General features: G+C 39.0%; 1 pseudogene; it reads left to right on the forward strand.

The window, feature by feature from the left end:
* Positions 1-4,916: 4,916 nt before the first annotated feature.
* Positions 4,917-5,291, forward strand: LOC100342979 (prefoldin subunit 1 pseudogene; annotated as a pseudogene).
* Positions 5,292-16,043: the final 10,752 nt, after the last annotated feature.

Here is a 16,043-nt window from a genome sequence, read left to right on the forward strand (position 1 = left end):
AGAGAGAGAGGGAGAGGGAGAGAGAGAGAGAGAGAGAATCTTCCGTCTGCTGGTTCACTCCCCAGATGGCCACAAAGGCCAGGCCCATGCTGGGCCAGGCAGCAGCCAGGAGCAAGGCTTCATTCGGGTATCCCATGTTGGTATTTGGGCCATCTTTTGCCGCTTTCCCAGATGCATTTGCTGGGAGCCAGATCAGAAGCGGAGCAGCTGGGACTTGAACTGGCACCCATATGGGACACCAACACTGCAGGTAGTGGCCTTACCAACTATGCCACAGTGCCAGTACCCAAATCACTGTGCTAAAACTCAAACGCTTAGATGCATCTGGGTGACACATCACGTCTGCCAGAGGCATTGATCCTTGAATCCTGAATTGTAACTTCCCAAAAATAACATGAGGAGTAGAGTTTGTATTTAAGTGTAAACACATTTTAAGTAATATATTTACTATATTTTTCACTATTTTGGAAAATTACTGTATTATAATATTTAGAGGGATACAAATGTTTATAATGTGCAAGTTAAAGATTACCTTCCAGCAGTAGAAAAGAAAATCACTAGTTGTACTTAAAAAAGATTTTTTTTTTTTATATATATGGAAGGCAGAGTGACACAGAGAGATTGAAAGATCGGGAGAGGGAAGGACAGAGAGACAGAGACAGACACAGACAGAAAGAGTAAGAGAGAGAGTATGGTATCTTCTGCTCACTGGCTCATTGCTCAAATAACCACAACAGGTAGGGCTGGATCAGGCTGAAGCCAGGAACCAAGAGCCAGGGACTCCACGTTGTTTCCTTTCTTGGGCTATCATTCACTGCCTCCCCAGGTGCATTAGCAGTAAACTAGATCAGAAGGTGAGCATCAGGGACTCGACTTGTGACATTCTGGCATATTTCACAAGGATGATAACGTTTCATTCCAACTTTGTGGTTTAGCAGGTAAAGCAGACGCCTGCGATTCCAGTATCCTGTATAGGTCCCAGCTGTTCCAGTTCTGATCCGGCTCCCTACTCATGTGCCTGGAAAAGCAACAGTAGATGGCCCAAGTACTTGGGCCTCTGCACCCACATGGGAGACCTGGAAGAAGTGCCTGGCTTTGGTGTGGTCCAGCCATGGACGTTGTGGCCATAAGGGGAGTGAACCAGTGGATGAAAGATTTCTCTCTCTCTCTCTCCCCCCTTCCTCCCACCCACCTTTCTGTCTGCCCCTTGCTCTCTCTGTAACTCTGCTTTTCAAATAAATAAAATAAATCTTTTTAAAAAAAAAAGTTTGAAGACAAATTCTTAATTTTTAATGTAAGTGAAACATTCATGAATTTATACTTTTAACATGGAAACTGTCATTTCATTCAGATATTATTTGTGATATGAACATCAATAATTTAACGAAATGGTAGATAATGTAAACAGCTTAAAGATGTAAAGGAAAATTAGTATTTCTTAATGGAAAATATATTTTTGAAAATACATGAACTTGCATTTGCTTAAACAGTCCAAGTGCACACTCCTCAAGTCGACTACAGTTGTGGAAAGAAAGTGAGGTGAAGAAAACTCTTGGAATATATAATTCTATCATTTTCACTTAAAAGATGCTAAGGTCCAGCACCGCGGCTCACTTGGCTAATCCTCCTACAGCGGCACTGGCACCCCAGGTTCTAGTCCCAGTTGGGGTGCCAGATTCTGTCCTGGTTGCTCCTCTTTCAGTCCACCTCTCTGCTCTGGCCTGGGAAGGCAGTGGAGGATGGCTCAAGTGCTTGGGCCCTGCACCTGCATGGGAGACCAGGAGGAAGCACCTGGCTCCTGGCTTTGGATCGGTGCAGCACACCGGCCATAGCGGGCATTTGGGGGGTGAACCAGCGGAAGGAAGACCTTTCTCTCTGTCTAACTCTGCGTGTCAAAAATAAAAAAAGATGCTAAGAATACCAATATGTAAAATTTTGTTCAGTTATAACAGCAGTAAGTCAATTTACATTAGTCAATTTTGAATAACTCTTCAAAAATATTCAGCTATTCAGGAGTTTTGTTTTAGTATACAAGATCTGTCCATTTATGAGACAGCATCTATGAAAGTTAAGGGGGAAACATAGTTAGCTTTCAAAAGATTATCACCGCCGGCACAGAGGCTCAATAGGCTAATCCTCCGCCTTGCGGCGTCGGCACACCAGGTTCTAGTCCCAGTTGGGGCGCCGGATTCTGTCCTGGTTGCCCCTCTTCCAGGCCAGCCCTCTGCTATGGCCAGGGAGTGCAGTGGAGGATGGCCCAAGTGCTTGGGCCCTGCACCCGCATGGGAGACCAGGAGAAGCACGATGCACCAGCCGCAGCACACCGGCCAGGGCAGCTTATCGGAGGGTGAACCAACAGCAAAGGGAAGACCTTTCTCTCTGTATCTCTCTCTCACTGTCCACTCTGTCTGTCAAAAATTAAAAAAAAAAAAATTATCACAGTGAAAATGGTATAGAATGTATTTAAATCATTATTTCTAGTTCTCTATAATTACATCTTTGCCATTATAAATATGGCTAATCTCACGAAAGATTCTAAGTCCATTACAAGTTTAGCAGGAGTATGAAGGGAAGACTGTAAGACAGTGACCATCTAGAGATGTAATGAGTTTTGGTAAATGGCTATAAAGTCACAACTGAAGTATTCATTTGTAGAAGTGAAAAACAACTCCTCTTTGAGGGACTCAAAGGGCAACTTTTGTACTTAGCAGATCAGAGAACTTTAGAACTCAATGAGACTTTAGGATCTCACTCATTCAATACCTTTGTTTTCTGGAAGAACATGGAGAAATTGAGTCATAGCAACTCTACCGCTATGTGCTGCAAGACTAGAACTTAGAAAATAAGTATGTTCAAGAAAATCATCAACTCACAAACTCCTATATAACATGTGAATTAACATGTGAATTTTAACATTGGGCGTACCTCATCCTGATTCTATTTCAGGATGACTTCACCCTGACTCAGCACTTTCTACTTTATTAAAACATCTTGTCTGTGACACTGGTACAAGTCTTACCCTCGAAAATAGGTGCTATCTTGCTCACTCCCTCTATCCTGTCCTTCTTGACTTCTAAATCAAGCTCTTGATCCCACCCTTCTGTTCAGAGTTTTCCCTAAATCTGTGAGGTTCCCCTGTCAGGGCAATGCTTTATTCTCTTCTAACTCACTGAGATACAAATCCCAATCAAAGTCTGAAACTGACTTGATTGATAAAAACTAGGGCTTTACCAAACTCATCTATTATTAAGGTTAATTCAAGTGAAATTGAATTTCAAAACGTTTTCACTGTCCATACATTAGTCATGATATTGAGCTTTTCAGACCAGCGACTCAGTTATACAAATATTTATTAGTAGATCTCTTTTGGCTGCCATGTCTCTTCTTGTCTGAATGCTGATGTGGCATTTCAAGGAGAATATTAATACACATCAACCAATTGGGTAATAGAAGTCGAAAGGTGACTTATAGCCCAAAGGAGCACTTTACTGAGATTGGCCCCTCACTACATTATATCCTGTCCCCACAAGATGGCAGCCATGCTTGATTTCAATTTAATCAGCTTATTTTTTAAATCTCTCAATATGTACCAGTTTATCAGAGTGATTTTTCACACTAATGAAATTACTGTAATGAAACAAACTTGATATTTTAAGTGACTTTTTCGATAACTTGGTTCTCTGCAGTTTTATTTCTTCTAATGCTTCTAAAACTTTCACATAAGATAAATTTCTGTTATGAGGCTGTTACAATGTATACTTCATTCACAACTTGTCTGGTATGATCAGCTATTTAGGTATTAAATATCAACAGAACACTAATAACATGCCACTCATGTACTAAAGAGTAATTAGAACACTAGGACATTATCCTGTGATTTCAATCTTTAGTGTAAATATTAAGTCTTCAAAATTGAAATCAATGTAACTATTTTCTTCTTCTAAAAAATTATCTATCCTGAGGGAATTGTACTTGGCCATGATAAAGATATTATCTATCTATTATGAATATTTTGACCCCTCTGGTGCTGGTGAGGCAGAGCAGTTAAGGCAAATTTCTGTGTAGGTCAAAAACAAACAATTGCATGCATAATGTCAATTATAGTGATTATCAATTATCATTAAAGAACCTACAAAAAGTCAAATTTTTCATCTGCCAATGATTATTTTAATTATAAAATAAACCATTTCTTTTGTACATATATTTTCTAGACACATAAGTCTCAAATACAATGTGTACTTGTGGAGTAGACTGAAATACTCAACTATCCATTTTTTTCAAAATACACTGTATTATATATATATTTAAAGATTTATTTTATTTATTTGACAGAGTTACAGCGAGAGTTAGAGGCAGAGAGAGGTCTTTCATCCACTGGTTCACTCCCCAGATGGCTGCAAGAGCCAGAGCTGTGCCAATCCAAAGCCAGGAGCCAGGAGCTTCCTCCGGGTCTCCCATATGGGTGCAGGGACCTGAGGACTTGGGCCATCTTCTACTGCTTTCCTAGGCCACAGCAGAGAGCTGGATTGGAAGAGGAGCATCCAGGACTGGAACCGGTGCCCATGTGGGATTCCGGCACTTCACTCCAGGGCTCTAACCCGCTGCGCTGCAGTGCCAGCCCCATTACACTGTATTATATAATACCACATAGAGTGAAGGAAACATCAATAGAGAAACAAAAGCATGATCAACACTCAAACACTTCTGCTATATCTATATTGACCTTGGAGGTCATTTCCAAGAAGGCATAGAACTTTATAAACATTTACTTCCACTTCTTAGTGAGTAATTGCATAATAATTATAGACTTGAGTACAATAAATTGCATATTCCTTGTTGCTCCTGAACATTGGTGGTGCATTTGAATGTTAGCTGATTATAAACAATAGTGAACTACAGAGTTAGTGGGCCACAAGATGGCTGCCCCTGTGGATCTCGAGTTGAAGAAGGCCTTCACAGAGCCTCAAGCCAAAGTTATTGCCACTCAACAGAAGGCGAAGCTTGCTGACATACAGATTGAGCAACTGAACAGAACAAAAAAAAAAAAAATGCACATCTTACAGATACAGAAATTAGGACTTTGGTAGATGAGACTAACATGTATGAAAGTGTGGGGAGAATGTTTATTCTTCATTCCAAGGAGGTAATTCACAATCAATGGTTTGATAAACAGAATATAGCAGAAGAAAAAAGTAAAGAACTAGAGCAGAGAAAAATCCTAAATAGAGCAGAGCTTTAAGGATGCAGAAGACAACGTCTGGGAAATGATATTGGCAGGAAGGTCATGGTAGGAGCCTCCTCCTGACCCTCCCATTCCTGGCAAGGATGGAGGGGCATGTGCAGGGGAGTGCCCCCTCTCTGCCCTGATGGACAGTTTAAATGGCCTAGCAACCCCACATTTTCCACATCAATCTGCACCCCTTTCAGACTCCTCCCTGTGTCCTTTCTTTATCCAGGCTCTGCCACTCCTGCCCAAGCCCCTCCTGTCTCCTGAGAATAGCATACTGAATTCCTGGGAGACAGAAAGAGGGGCAAACCACTGAACACCTGCTCAGCCAATCAAAGGTGTCCGTCTGCACTATTCCACTCAGCCTGCCTGTCTTGAATCGAGGCCTGAGAACAGAGAATGAAGAGGTAGTGGCTGTCTCCAACTCAGCTGCTTTTCCCTCTACATTGAAGCTTTTTCCTTTTTCCTTTTTCCTCCTTGGAGGAAAGTGGGTCCTGCCCTCCTCTCTTCCCCTCCTGTACTTCGACACCCCCCCAAATGATTCCTCCATGGCAGCCTGCCTGGAGATTTCTGTCCCACTTGTTCCCACATTTGTAACAAGTCTCCCCAGTAAGCCGCAGCTCTCAGGCTGTGCTGTTGGACGATGTCTTACCGTGAACGTGAAATCCTCCAGGCTCACAGGCAGCTGCAGTGGCCTGGAGCTGGCTTGTCCTGGCTCAGAAGCACCAACAGTGCAATTTTCAGGAATTTTGTTGCAAGCCCGTTGTGAAACAGAACAATTACCAAAAATTTCAATCTGAAATTTCAAATTATATCAAAAGCAAAGATAATGAATATTTGCAAGTCAAAAAAAAAAGTGAGTGAAAGGATGAACTAAAAATTTTACATATTATGGAATATTACTCTTGCAGGATAAGATAAAATGGCCTTAACTCACTATACAATAAATACATTACTGAGATGTCAAGTTGATCTTTTCCTAAGATTATTTTTCCTCTGTATCAGTCTGACAGCTTACAACACAGACACAATCCTTGTATTTGGTCTAGAGAAGATGGAATATGTCTTCAAAGAATGCTTTAAAAGATGTCAATAAAAATTATTTCAGGAAGAGAAACCAAAATAAGAATCTCTGCCTAAATTTAACTCGGTCTATTTTGCAGTGGGGATTATGTGAATAAAAATGACAGAGGGGAGACAAATCCTTAATTTTAGGTTGGATCTCACAGAATGCATTCAAAGTTAATTCATAAAAACTTAAAATTATATTGTCAAGCTTTTGTTCTCTAGCCTTTGTTTGTTACACTTTGTTGCCTCTTCACATTTTTTTATCTCATCAGGAGAGAGTGGGATCATAAAAAAATTATCCACAATAAGGTTGTGAAAATGACACAATAGTAAAAATGTTTAGATTGCCAGTGTTGTCAGAAATATATGAACCAGCTTTTCCTATGTTGGACCTTATGGAATGATTTGTCCTGTGGTGGGGGAAAGTGAAGTATATTTGCCACATAAAATTTCAAAATGCCAAAAAGATTTTTTTATACCTGTAGCACATGTAAATAAATTATAAACAGAGAGAAATCTCAGAGGAAGCCAATCATTAACCTATATTTAAATATTTCAAACTTATTTTACCATTGACATTCTTTTATATTTATTTTTAATTATTTTTTAAGTTTGTTTTTTTAAGGAATACAAATTTCATAAGTACAACTTTAGGAATATAGTTATTCTTCCCACCATATCCCCCCAACACACTCCCTTCCCTCCCCCTCCTCCCTCTCCCCTTCCCAATCCCATTCTCCATTAAGATTCATTAATTTTGTACACAGAAGACCAACTGTATCCTAAGTAAATATTTAAGCAATTTGCATACACACACAAAATAAAAACTGTTTGATAATTAGTTTTACATTTAACTCTCATAATACAACTCATTGAGGACAGAGGTTCTGAATGGGGAGCTGGTGCATGGTGACACCTGTTATTAATTTAGCAATGAACACTCTTATGTATGATGTCAGTGACCACCCAAGGCTCTTAACATGAGCTTCCCAGGCTATGGAAGTCTTTTGAGACCACAAACTCTGTCAGTATTTGGACAAGGCCATAAGCAATGTGGAAGTTCTCACCTACCTTCAGAGAAAATTTCTTCTTTCTTTGATGGCCACTTCTTTGTGCCAGGGTCTCACTCACAGAGATCCTTCATGTAGAACATTTTTTGCCGCAATGTCTAGGCTTTCCATGCCTGAAATGCTCTCACATGCTTTTCAGCCAGATCAGGAAGACTTAAGGGCTGATTCTGAAGACAGGGTGTTACTTCAAAGGATTGTCATTCTATGAGTCTGCTGTGTGGACTGCTTCCCATATTGGAAAACTCTCTCCTCTTTAATTCTATTATTATTACCAGACACTTGATCCTATTTATATGATCACTTTAACACTGAATCCTATCTATATATTCACTTTATTACTTAATATGATCACTTTAACAATTAACATAACATTTTTATCACCAAACTTAATGAGATTTGGAGTCCCATGACAAATTTTTAAACTGTATCCTTGGGGCTGGTGCTGTGTTTCAGCGGGTTAAACCCTGGTCTGTATCCCATATGGGCGCTGGTTCTAGTCTCAGCTGTTCCTATTCTGATGCAGTTCTCTGCTATGGCCTGGGAAAGCAGCAGAAGATAGCCCAAGTCCTTGGGCCCCTGCACCCATGTGGGAGACCCAGAAGAAGCTCCTTGTGGCCATCTGGGGAGTGACCCAGTGGTTGGAAAACCTCTCTCTCTCTCTGTCTCTACTTCTCTGTAACTCTTTCAAATAAGTAAAATAAATCTTAAAAAAAAATAAAAAAAAAACTGTAACCCTAGAAGTATGTCTGTAAGTGTATCCTATACAGCTTTACAGTTACAAACTTCTTCCTCCCTCTCTTATCCCCACTCATTTTTTACTGAGATCTATTTTCAATTGACTTTATACACATATGTTTTATAATTCTCATGGTAGAGATCTTTGATTTCTTTGGTTAAATTTATTCCGAGGTATTTTTGTTGGTTTGTTTGTTTGTTTTTGTAGCTATTGTGAAAGGGATTGATCTTTTTTTTTTTTTTTTTGGATTAACATGAATTTTATGTCTCTTGTTGTCGAATAAACCAGAAATAATAAAAAAAACCTTGTATATAAGCGTTTACATAATTTAGAATTATTTAACAGAGTCAAAAAGAGCTTACAGGACCTAACTCTAGAAATGGCAGAGTAACCGATTAAGCAGACACTGTTAAAATAGACATTACAGTTTTTGCAAAAACAGATTCCAAGCTTTATGATTTAGACCATTTTTAGATATTTACTAATATTAGTACACATTTTTTTTTTAACCCATTGTTATAACAGAAGATCAGACTTCAACTTTAGGTCAGTGTAATTTTGGCATTAGCACTCAACTCTGTAAACAATATTTTAAAATCGTAAACATTTTAAAACTTTTTATGACTTGTTTACACCTTTTGAAACTTTATACCCATAGTTACTTTTACATAGCCTTGAATTGTCATGTATGGACAACCTATGAGAAATATATTTTTTCAAGTTTTACTTAGCACTGATGCCTAGATGACTTAAGACACTGAGTTATTAATGAATACCACACCATTATTTGAAATGAAAGTTAAAATTACACTTTTATGTTTTTAAGTAACATGAGGATAACACCTCCTGGACAGCAAACACTAGTGCATGTTTACAACTTTGAAAAGATCTTTATCATTAAGAGAAATAAGTTTAAAGCATATTAAAGACTTGTAAAACTGAGCAAGCAAGCCACTGAGCCAACCAAAGGGCGTTTGTATTACCTCAATTTTCTTTTTTTTTTTAACTTTTATTTAATGAATATACGTTTCCAAAGTACGAATAATGGATTACTATGGCTTCCCCCCCCATACCGTCCCTCCCACCCACAACCCTCCCCTTTCCCACTCCCTCACCCCTTCCATTCACATCAAGATTCATTTTCGATTATCTTAAGACACTCTGGCAAAAGATCTCTGTGAGTGAGATCTCAGTGGAAAGAACAGGTCTTCAAAGAAGGAGGTACCTTTCTCTGAAGGGAGGAGAGAACCTCCACTTTGACTATGACCTTGTCTAAACAAGATAAGAGTTGGAGAACTCAAGGGGCTTCCATAGCCTTGGAAACTCATGACTGGAGCATAGGGAGATTACTGATGCCATAGACAGGAGTGTCAATTTGTAAAGTCAACAACAGGAGTCACTGTGCACTTACTCCTCATGTAGGATCTCTGTCCTTAATGTGCTGTGCATTGAGATTTAATGCTATAACGAGTACTCAAATAATATATTTCACTTTGTGTTTCTATGGGGGTGCAAACTGTTGAAATCTTTACTTAATGCATACTAAACTGATCCTCTGTAAAAAAAAAAAAAAAGAAAAGAAAAGAAACTATCAACTTCCAACTTTTCCAACTTGACTCTCACTGGGATTAAACATGACAATAGGTCTGATCTGATTTCATCATCATTTAAAAAAAATCATCTATTATTTTTCACTTTATGTTTCTGTGTGGGAGCAAACTGTTGAAATCCTTACTTAATGTAAGGGATTGATCTTACAAGCACAATTCAGCCTTGACATTGTCTGTGTATACAAAGGCTGTTGATTTTTGTGTATTGACTTTATATCCTGCTACTTTACGAAACTCTTCTATGAGCTCTAGTATGTTCTTACTGGCATCTTTCACATATTCTATATATCGAATTATACCATCAGTAAATTGGGATAGTTTGACTTCCTCCTTTCCAATTTGTATCCCTTTGATTTCTTTTTCTTTCCTAATGGCTCTTCCTAAAACTTCCAGGAGTACATTGAATAGCAATAGTGAGAGTGGGCATCCTTGTCTGATACCAGATTTCAATGGCAATGCTTCCAACTCTTCCCCATTCAATAGGAAGCTGGCCATGGGTTTGTTATAAATTGCCTTGATTGTGTTGAGGAACATGCCTTCAATACCCAATTTGCTTGAAGTTTTCACCATGAAAGGGTATTGTGTTTTAGCAAATGCTTTTGATGCATCTATTGAAATAATCACATGGTTTGGCTGGCGCTGCGGCTCACTTGGCTAATCCTCCACCTGTGGCACCAGCACCCTGGGTTCTAGTCCCAGTTGGGGCACCAGATTCTGTCCAGGTTGTTCCTCTTCCAGTCCAGCTCTCTGCTGTGGCCCGGGAGTACAGTGGAGGATGGCCCAAGTGCTTGGGCCCTGCACCCACATGGGAGACCAGGAGGAAGCACCTGGCTCCTGGCTTCAGATCGGTGCTGTGCACCTGAAGTAATGGCCACTTGGGGGATGAACTAATGGAAGGAAGACCTTTCTCTCTGTCTCTCTCTCTCACTGTCCAGCTCTGCCTGTTAAAAAAAAAAAAAGAAAGAATCACATGGTTTTTGTTCAGCAGTTTGTTAATGTGATATATCACATTGAAAGATTTGTGAATGGATAAATTCCACTTGGTCTGGGTGGATGATCTTTCTGACGTGTTGTCAGATTCTATTGGCTAGAATTTTGTTGAGGATTTTTGCACCTATGTGTATCAGGAAACTTGGTCTGTAATTGTCTTTTTCTTATGATCTTTTTCAGATTTAGGAATTAAGGCGATGCTGGCTTCATAGAAAGAATTTGGGAGGTTTCCCTTTCTTTCAATTGTTTTGAATACCTTGAGAAGAATTGGAATTAGTTCTTCTTTAAATGTCTGGTAGAAGTCAGTAGTGAATCCATCCAGTCCTGGGCTTTTCTTTGTTGGTAGGGCCTTTTATTACTGATCCAATTTCAGTCTTGGTTATGGGTCAGTTTAGGTTTTATATGTTTTCATGGCTCAATTTAGGTAGGTTGTACATGTCCAGGAATCTGTCTATTTCTACTAGATTTCCCAATTTATTGGCATACAGCTCTTTGTAGTAATTTCTGAAGACTTTTTATTTCTGTGGTGTCTGTTGTTCCATTTCGTTTTTCATCTCTAATTTTCTTAATTTGGGTCTTCTCTCCCCCCCCCCTTTTTTTTCAAAAAACCAGCTCTTACTTTTGTTCACATTTTGTATTTTTTTGTTTCAATTTTGTTGACTTCTTCTCTAATTTTAATTATTTCTTTTCTCCTTCTAATTTTGGGTTTGGTTTGCTGTTGTTTTTCTAGATCCTTGAGATGCATCGACAGCTCATTTGTTCAGTTCCATTCCAATTTCTTGATGCAGGCACCAATTGCTATAAACTTTCCCCATTACTGCTTTTGCTGTATCCCATAAGGTTTGATATGCTATGTTATCAACTTCATTTGTTTCCAGAAAGTTTTTGAATTTTCTTTTGATTTCTTCTATGACTCATTGTACATTCAGGAGCATGTTGTTCACTGTACATTGTTCATTGTACATTCAGTCTCCATGTGTTTGCATATGTTCCAGTGATTCCTAAGTTGCTGATTTCCAGTTCAAGTCCATTGTGGTCCAAGAAGGTGCATGGTATGATTTTGATCTTTTTGAATTTGCTGAGACTTGCTTTATGGCCTAGTATGTGGTCAATCCTAGAGAAAGTTCCATGCACTGGTGAGAAGAATGTGTATTCTACAACTGTGGGATGAATAGTTCTGTAGATATTTATAATGCCCATTTGGTCTATAGTGTTGATTAAATCTGTTGTTTCCTTGTTGATTTTCTGTCTGGTTGATCTGTCCATTGCTGAAAGTGGAGTGAAGTCCCCCATTGCTATTGTACTGGAGTCTACATCTCCCTTTAGATCTCATAATATTTCTTTTAAATAGCCGGATGCCTTGTAATTAAGTAGTTATACATTTATAATAGTTAAACCTTGTTATTGAATTGATCCCTTAATCATTACATAGTGCCCTTCTTTGTCTCTTTTAACAGTTTTCGTGTGAATGTCTATTTTGTCTGGTATAAGGATGGCTACACCAGCTCTTTTTTGGTTTTTGTTGGCATGGAATATCTTTTTCCATCCTTTGACTTTCAGTTTGTTTCTTCTAGGCAGCAAATAGATGGGTTTTGCTTTTTAATCCATTTAGCCAGTCTGTGTCTTTTAATTGGAACGTTGAGATCATTTACATTCAAGGTGACTATTGATAAGTAATGACTTTGCCCTGTCATTTTTCCAAAAATATTCCTATTTGTTTCCTTGAATTTCCTTTGAACTTTTACTGAAAGATTTTTTTTCTATTACCTTCTTTCATATTGATGATCATGTTTTTGTGTTTCTATGTGAAGCACATCCTTAAGCTTCTTTTGTAGGGCTTGACATGTGGTGGAAAATTCTTTCAATTTCTGTTTGTTATGGAAGATCTTTATTTCACCTTCATTCGTAAATGTGAGTTTTTCAGGGTTTAGTATTCCGGGTTGACAGTTTTTTCTCTTAAGATTTAGAGTATATCTCACCATTCTCTCCTACCCTGTAGGGTTTCTGATGAGAAGTTCTCTGTGAGCCTAATTGGAGATCCACTGAAAGTAATCTGGTATTTCTCTCGTGTACATTTTAGAATCTTTTTTTATGTTTTACTGTGGTGAGTTTGATTACAGTATGTCATGGTGACGATCTTATCTAATCATGTCTATTAGGCATCCTATGTGCTTTCTATATTTGGATATCCATTTCTTTCTCCAAATTAGGGAAGTTTTCCATTATTATTTTGCTAAAAAAACCTTCAAATCCTTTCTCTCTTTCATGCCTTCAGGAACTCCTAGAACCCCTATGTTGGTTTATTTTATAGTATCCTGTAGATTCCCAGCAGTGTTTTTTAGTTTTCTAATTTCCTCTTCTTGTTTTTGGTTTGACTGTATAATTTCCTGTGTTTTGTCTTCTAAGTCAGATATTCTTTCTTTGGCTTCACTGATTCTATTGTTAAGGCTTTCTATTGCATTTTTTATTTGTTATATTGAATTTGTCATTTCATTTTGATTTCTCTTTAAGTTCCCATTTCATGGTGGAAATTTTCTTTCATGTCCTATACAGATTTCAGTAGTTCATGCATTTGCTTCTGATTACTTCTATGTAATCTTATGATCAATTTTTTGAATTCCATTTCTTGTATTTCTTCCATTTCATTATCTTCACAATCTAGAATTGAAGTGTTGTGTTAATTTGGGACACCATGTTGTCTTCCTTATTCTTGTTTCTTGAATTGGTGCACTTGTTATTCAGCATTTGTGGAGATACTCCTTAGTTTCCTTAGTTTCTTCTTCTTTTTTTTTTTTTTTTAATTTGCTGTGGTTGCTTTTATATTTGTGCCTAGCCTCTGTAGATAAGTGGAGTGTCTTCTTTCAGTGACTATCTAGAGGCTTGTAGTGGGTGTGGCCAGGGAGCTCTGTTCAGTTCTCCAGGGTGAAGTGTGACACACCCAGGTTTGGTATGGTAAATCTTTTTTTTTTTAAATCAGAAGGGAAGTTTATTCTGCTCAGCTGAGCTCCTCTCCTGAGAGGAGATCAGTGTCTGACAGCTAGCCTCATTGTGTACAATATTCATCTGCTCTGTCACCAGGACCACACAAAGGATCTGTGCAATCTTCATTGTAATCTCAGCTTCCAGAACAATGTCCCTCATCAGGTAACCAGGAAGCCCTGAGCATGTGGAGTCTCCCACAGTGGCTGCCCAAAGTCCCAGTCATATTGTGAGTCCCCCCACACAGCCTCAGATTTTTTCACTGTCCTGGCACACAAGTTTCCCACAGTCACAAGCTCCCAGCCCCCTGTTAGTTCTCCCCACCAGAGTCAGGAGTCTCCACTTGGCTGGATGCTGGTTGCAGACGTGAGCTGCTATGGTTGTTGTGTATGTCCAAAATGGTGCCTGCTCTATCGACTTGTTACAGAATGCCATTGTAAAGTGATTAGGGAAAGACAGATGTGTCCATCCTGTCCTTTTTGTTTTCATCCCCTAGTTTGGCAGGTAACCGATCCCCCATGGTTATCAAGCTGTGTTCCCTCTAGACTCTTCCTGTAGCTTTAAAGCCAGTGGTTTGGGCTGCTGTGGTCTGGTCTCACCTCACTTTCCAATGCTGGTGCATAGGCTCTCGGCTCCTTGGGTCCTGAGTTGTGGGTGTCCACACCCTTCACTTAGGTTCATGTTTCCCTCTAATTTGTGTAGATTTCCCCCTGCCATTTTCTCCCTAACTCTTCCCTGAGACTGCACTCCTTTTTTTTTTTTTTACACATCTCTTCCTAGAGCAGTAAGCCCCCTCCCTACTCTACCCAACATTCCTTTTTATAATATACAACATACCTTTTCTAACAGTGTTGCAATTCATTTTTAAATTCCAAAAGTAATGTGTGTGTGTGTATGTGTGTGTGTTTCATTTCCACTTCATATGGTTGTGGATGTTTACATTAGCCAGATTGCAAACTTATAGAATGATCTATCATTTCTAGGGAAAGATTATGTTTTGTACTCTAAAAGGAATTTCCTATCTGTGTTTGGAACTTCTTTGGTGGAAATAATAAAGAACATTCAGCAACAAACATATTTTCTTTTTAAAATGCCTTAATATTTCTACTTTTGCTTTAAATGTACGAAGTCAAAGGAGAACATTGTTTTGAGCCTATGTTGAGAAATGTTGAGAAAATACGGGGTGATGTATAAAAATATAAATTTTCTCAAGTCTATCAGAGGGCTGATTTGGTGGGGCAACAAAGTGAACCAATTTCCCAAGAGTGAAAAGCCTCCAGTGTAAGACAGAACATGAAACTGCTCAACTTTGGAAAACATAGAGGAAATCAGGGCTGCCATGGAAGCAGGTTAGAAGAAATCAGCCAAAATTGTAATGAATTGCTAAAGGTTAAAGGTATGCTAATATGAGTTTAGAATAACTGGGCGCACAGATACAAGGACATTTGCAATTAATTATAGATTAACTATTCTGAACTCTTCACTCTAGGAAGAAAAGGGCTTTAAATTCTTAGGGTGGGACACCAAATCATCTTGTCCCCAAGTCCCAGATAAACATCCAATGCTTTGTTTCCAAGCAAAATTCATCAGCCTCTGAAAAGGATTAATAAAACCTCCTCTCTGACACCAAGAACTAAGTAAAGACTGATGTACCAGATACAGGCAAGACTCCAAGCTGTCTGTACTTTTATGGTTCAGGATCCTGTGCCAACGTAAAGCGGAGGTATACTGTCAGCAGGATCAAGCAGGGGCACACAGTATCTCCCCTGTTTAAGATCCTTCAGAGACACCAGTTGGAACATGGCTAACATGGGGAACAGTGGGACAAGAATGATAGCAAAACTCCATTCCGATGAGTAGGCACACAGGCACTGTATAAGATCAAGGCCACATCAAAAAATTAAATATCTACTCCCTGCATGCACAATGAGCTAAGCATGGAATAACAAGATAGAGCAAAAGAGTTTGGAGAGATAGACCCTGTATTGCATGTAGCCATGTAACAGATTCTGAGTGCTGAGTATGGAGCAGAGAGATTGAGAAAATCCTCTAGTACTACAGCTTTCACTCTGGCCATGTGGTTCAATCAACCTGCCACTCAAGGAATTTGAAGGCTGTGTTGCAAGGAGGATTATGATATAAAAAACAAAATTCAACACACAATTCAATTATGCATTACCATTCGAAGATGGCATTGTGGTAAAGCACTAAAGCTGCCACCTGCAATGCCAGCATCCCATACAGATGCCAGTTCATGTCCCAGCTTCTCCACTTCCAATCCAGTTGTCTGCAAATGACCTTGAAAAAGCAGCAAAAGAAGACTCAGGTGTTGTGGCCCCTGCCACCCACATGGGAGACCCAAT

The sequence above is a fragment of the Oryctolagus cuniculus genome, chromosome 8 (assembly GCF_051225735.1).
Source record: "Oryctolagus cuniculus isolate XC-2025 breed Fujian yellow rabbit chromosome 8, ASM5122573v1, whole genome shotgun sequence".
Lineage (NCBI taxonomy): Eukaryota > Metazoa > Chordata > Mammalia > Lagomorpha > Leporidae > Oryctolagus > Oryctolagus cuniculus.